Source organism: Maylandia zebra, unplaced genomic scaffold, assembly GCF_041146795.1.
Source record: "Maylandia zebra isolate NMK-2024a unplaced genomic scaffold, Mzebra_GT3a scaffold11, whole genome shotgun sequence".
Classification (NCBI taxonomy): domain Eukaryota; kingdom Metazoa; phylum Chordata; class Actinopteri; order Cichliformes; family Cichlidae; genus Maylandia; species Maylandia zebra.
Window position 1 is genome coordinate 1,696,696 of NW_027490041.1, and position 4,936 is coordinate 1,701,631.

At 39.0% G+C, this 4,936-nt stretch overlaps 1 long non-coding RNA gene across 2 annotated transcripts; it reads right to left on the reverse strand.

Annotated features, from left to right (window-relative positions):
* Window positions 1-2,462: 2,462 nt before the first annotated feature.
* Window positions 2,463-4,936, reverse strand: LOC143415895 (uncharacterized). 2 transcript variants are annotated; one of them, XR_013096322.1, is made up of 4 exons: window positions 4,607-4,936; window positions 4,414-4,521; window positions 4,163-4,336; window positions 2,463-3,559 (listed from the first exon to the last, which is right to left on the reverse strand). It is a non-coding gene; the product is annotated as an uncharacterized LOC143415895 (long non-coding RNA). The 2 variants fall into 2 exon arrangements; XR_013096321.1 differs by having other exon boundaries at window positions 4,414-4,936.

The following is a 4,936-nucleotide window of genomic DNA, read 5'->3' on the forward strand; positions in this document are numbered from 1 at the left end:
CTGCATTTTGTGATTTCGTAGCTATTGTTGTGATATTTCGGAGCTTCCCATGATCACCGTGACAGTCATTCATTTTAACATAACCTTTCTATTCCTTTCAGGGATCCTCATTTTTTTGGTACGGAAGATCAGCAGCTGTGTCGACAGGCAACAGGTAACGGCATGCTTTTCTGTTAGTACTGTAGACCTTGGTCTGGTGCTCTTTTTTAGTTTAACACAGTATTTTCATTTGCCGAAGTGTAAAAAGCTTGTTCCAGGAGAAACAAACTTTAGTGAGTTCTGCAAAATGATTCCCACCATTGCACACTCTGTCAGCCTCCAGTGTGCCCTTTTTTTGTCCTTTAACTGAAGAAAGTCGGTAGTCAGAACATATGAGATAAGTGAGATCCTAATTTTGCCTGCTTATTTCAAGATACAACATTTTCACAAACTGCTGTAGGATAACCTTGCTATTTGTCTTTTCCAACACTTCTACATTCATCCATATTTCCTTGTCTGCTTCTTTCCAGGTGAAAAGTACCTGAAATGGGTGAAAGATTTTGTTTCCAAAAACAAAAGCATGTGCGTTCACCTGAAGAAGCCAAGTGGTGCTGACCTGTGGATAGAAGAGCTTGAGAACACCAAATACAACGGGGATGATGATGAAGTTAACGCCTGGGGAAAATTCTACCTTCCCGAGATTGTAAAAATGCAGGTTATTGGTGTGGTAAAGGGCACCTCATGTCCATGTGACGAGCTTGTGCTGATGACGTGTGAGGACAAAAAGCTGTACGGCTATGACGGAGAGGAGCTGCATCTGGTGGCTTCCAGTTTCCTGGAACTATGTGACAAAACGATAGAGTATCCAGCATCCAAGCGCTACTACAATGGAGAGGCCTTCAAAGATATGGTGAGAAGTTAGACTGCTAAGAATAAGACTGGGGATGCCTAGTGTTAGAGATCAATCACCTGAGCTTTTCTTTGTATTGTTGTGTGTTCTGTTTAGACTGAGGAGGACTGGAAAAAAGTTAAGATGAGTGATGTGGGGAGGAAACTGCAGGAAGAACATAAAAAGCTGGTAAATGAAACCCAGTCAGCGTTCGTAAGCCTCATATCATAGGTGGGTATTGGAGCTGAGTATCATCACTGATTTCTAGAACCTGTTCAATTCCAATTCACAAGGTCCCAATTAGATTCCATTTAATTCTTACTCAGAGAGTCAGAAACATTATAATTCTGATCATTTATCAGTACTGACACTTGTGAAACTTCATCAGAGGTGTGAGCATCACAGCAGATGCTTTTGTGTCAAAGTAACTGAGGATAAAACACAAAACCATGAAGCAGATTTTCCTGGCCTAGCTTTTTACAGTAGATAACCTTAAAAATATTATTCTGCAGTAGAACAAAAGCAGACGAGAACCACGACTCAACAAATGTACATTGGCTGATGCTGCTGAAGTGATTCAGAGGTTTTAATAAGAGGTTTTAATAGAGACACAGCAGAGCATTTTGCAGTTTCACTTAATTTGAAAAAAATAAATAAAATTTGGTATTGAACAGCAGAAATGAGGCTGTCTTGTCGGAAGTCATTAAAAAAAAAATGGCTGTAAACAACGGTAGACTGCTTCATAACAAGCAAGCGAATAATGCCAAAAACAGAGATTTGAGATGGGAAACGGTGTTCTTAAAGTACACTGAGAGAGGCAGAGAGCTGTGCTGTGTTGTTTTTCTGTGTGTGTTTTAATGGTGGTGGAAGCAAACCAGCAAAAGTAAGAGGGAATTCATGACAATGTTTATGTCAAGCGAAATGTGTCTTCTTTTGCTGCTGGTTTGGTTAGAGAGAGACAAAACGTGCAGCTTCAGGATCTGAGCAGCTTTCAGCACCAACGGCATCACAGCTCAGACTTGGATTCAGGATTAAGCCCTTTATGTTTGACTGTAGTGATTGTAGCTCTGTCCTTGTTATTAATCGCTTTAGTCAAACACAGCTATTGTTTGCTGGGATGTGTGTATCCTTGACAGTTTGTATCTCACAGTTATCAAAGACACTGTGGATAATCATCAAGAGATTGTTGTTCTCTTAATAATGACCTATTTGATTGTTTGTTTTTTCTTCTTCTTACAGATTCTGGTATTTGGCCAAAAGAGAGCTTCACAATTCTTGGCTTCACCTGTGGTAGAAAAATGACTAAAGTTATGCAACACTCTCTAAAATTAAAGCTATGCAACGCTTTAACATGAATGGCGAAGGAGTGCATCTCTTTCACTGTCTCTTCCTGTCCTCTTCTCAGTCTTTGTTGTGGCACCTCTGCTATGTGTTATAGAAAGCACTTGGAATCATATTCAATACAAAAACACCAAACTCGTGGGATTGCCCTAGCAAGCAGTTGGTAAAAACTAATTAAAACTGATATATATCAGCTTCACTTTCTAGCTGCAAAAGCACGTTTCTGCAAAAGCATGCAGTTTCCTGTCAGCACTTTTTGGCACAGAGTGTACTCAGAGTTAGGCCTTTCTTATATAAAGCAATATAATCAGCATATAAACATTTAAGATGATAAATTTAAAGCTCAACAGTAACTGCTATAAATATTATAACTACACATGTAGTGCTTTTGCTTAAGTAAATTATAGTTGGGATCATAATAAGAAAACGTGTTTTTATTTTCTGTGTACCCTGGGTACAGACCAGTATAAAAATGGGATTCTTCCCAATAAATGCTGTCTGATAATGCTTCATATTGCATTAAACACTAGATATGTAAGCAAACAAACAAAAACCCATAGAAGCCAGTTTTAATTATTAAATGTGACAATTACATGGAGATGGAAAGTAAACATGCTTATACACGTCTCTGTGATTACAGAAAATCCACACAGATGCTGTCAGAGCAGAGAATCTTTGATTTATCAGAATGATGAATGCAAATGATTTCATGAAATCTCACTCTTGTTCTGGGTTGTAAAATTCACCTGTCCAGTTAAACCGAATCCTTTGCAACACGGTTCTAAGAACCCTACCAACCTCATCCTCAGCTCTCTGCCTGTTGTCCTTTTCAGCTGAGTATTCATCCACATGTGTTTCAACTTCTCTCTCATTTTCAAGCAAATTGCTCAGGCTCTCAGCTTCAGCACAGTTACCATATGGCCACTCTCTGAGGTCTTCTGTGTTCAAGCCAAACAAATTCTTACATGATCTGCAAGGCTTCATTCTGGCACCATCACGGAGACAAAAAGCCTCACACCTGATATTTCCAGGTACTTCAATTGTTCCATCAAAGTAATCTTTCTGGACTGTGTTTGGATAATAGGTCATCACCGCACCAGATACATATTTATGCCATTTGCTAAGACAGGAGGCAGCAATCATAATTTTCCCAGCGTTAGGACCTTTGGTGGACATGGAGACTCCGCAGTACCTTTCTGATTTGTTGGTTTGGGATTTTTGAGAAATGCAGATGGTGGACGAGACGAAAGCTGTTTTTTTATTATTCTCTTCTAAGTCCAAGTCTGTGAGGAGATCTTGCAGACTCTGCTTTATTTGCTCTTCATTCTCTGAGTTATTTTGCAGGACGATCTGAAAACAGTTACAGATCTGGTCAAAGTGTTGCACCTGATTATATAGTTGTTTTTCATAGAAAGTTGATCAACATGTTTGTTTCGCTGCTTGACTTATTTAACTATGCAGGACCATTGGATGCTTTTGGTTTAGACATTTTAAGATAGGGGGTGAAACAAGTCACAAAAATCTATTTAATTTTAAATCAATAAGCAAAAATCCATCTTTGTTCTCACTAATTTATAATTAAATTTGCTAATTGACCTTTTTTTTTCTATTTTGCTATGCCGGGCTGTCAAAACACGCTGAATTTAGAGTCTTTGAGCTTAACAGATCCAGCAGCTACACAGTGACAGCATCATATACGCCTTGAAGACTGTAAGCATCTCCAATAATGAGTCTGTTAGACATTATTTAGAACTAACAAATTCTGAAGCAAGTCTCCAGCTCTCCTGCAGTCTCTGTGTTTGGTGGAGAAGTATAGCTAGAAGCATATGTTGAAGTATAAGGTACAGTATGGATTTTCTTTGGATTTCTCAGTAAAAAAGCACTTTGCATTATACTTTCCTAAAAACTGGAAGTTTGTCAGATTGACTGAAAATGTGAGAAGAGTTATCTTACCATGTCGAGCACACAGGAGAAGGGACTTCGCCTGGGAAGCTGAGTCGAATACAACTTTAAAGGCCTGGGATATCTTCTCATTAAAGAACCCAAAACAAAAGGATTAGGGAAGATTTCTTCTGGAGAAAAGGGGATGTTGTTGATTTTGCCCAGAAACAACATGCTGTGAAGGATCTGTTGAGTGAAAACATATTTGCTTATTGTTAGTAGTGATAAACAGGACTGTCTTAAAAGTGTCAAAGGTAACACACCTCATCCACCAAGTGTTGACTTCCCGGAGTCATGTAAGAGCCCCGAACCATCCTCTTGGTAATCTTGTAGGCATTAGTTTTGAACCTCCTTTGAGAAATTGTTGTCTTCTAAAATGATAATGATCGAGCAGTTAGGGATTTAAAAACACAGGAGATCTGATAACTTTGGCTACAGCAGAGTCTGCAGACATACCTATTTTGCTCTTGGTCGGCCTATTTTAAACATGAGAGACAACATAGTTAGTGAAATGTTGATAACATACAATGACTATCATTGGTGGCTGAAAAGATGCCAGGTAACAAGTGAAAAGCTGCTACTTACCATCGCCACAGTCTAAGAATGAAACAGGAAACACTGAGCGAGTTGCCTCCATCTTAAAGCTGTTGATCATGTGATTTAAAGGAAAGCCACACCCAGCTCTTTCCTGGAATTTTACTCGACTGTAGAAAACTGCTCCATTTGCCCCGCCCACCCATGATCTTTAATATCTACCAAAAACAACCTTTTGGTTGTCAGTAACCA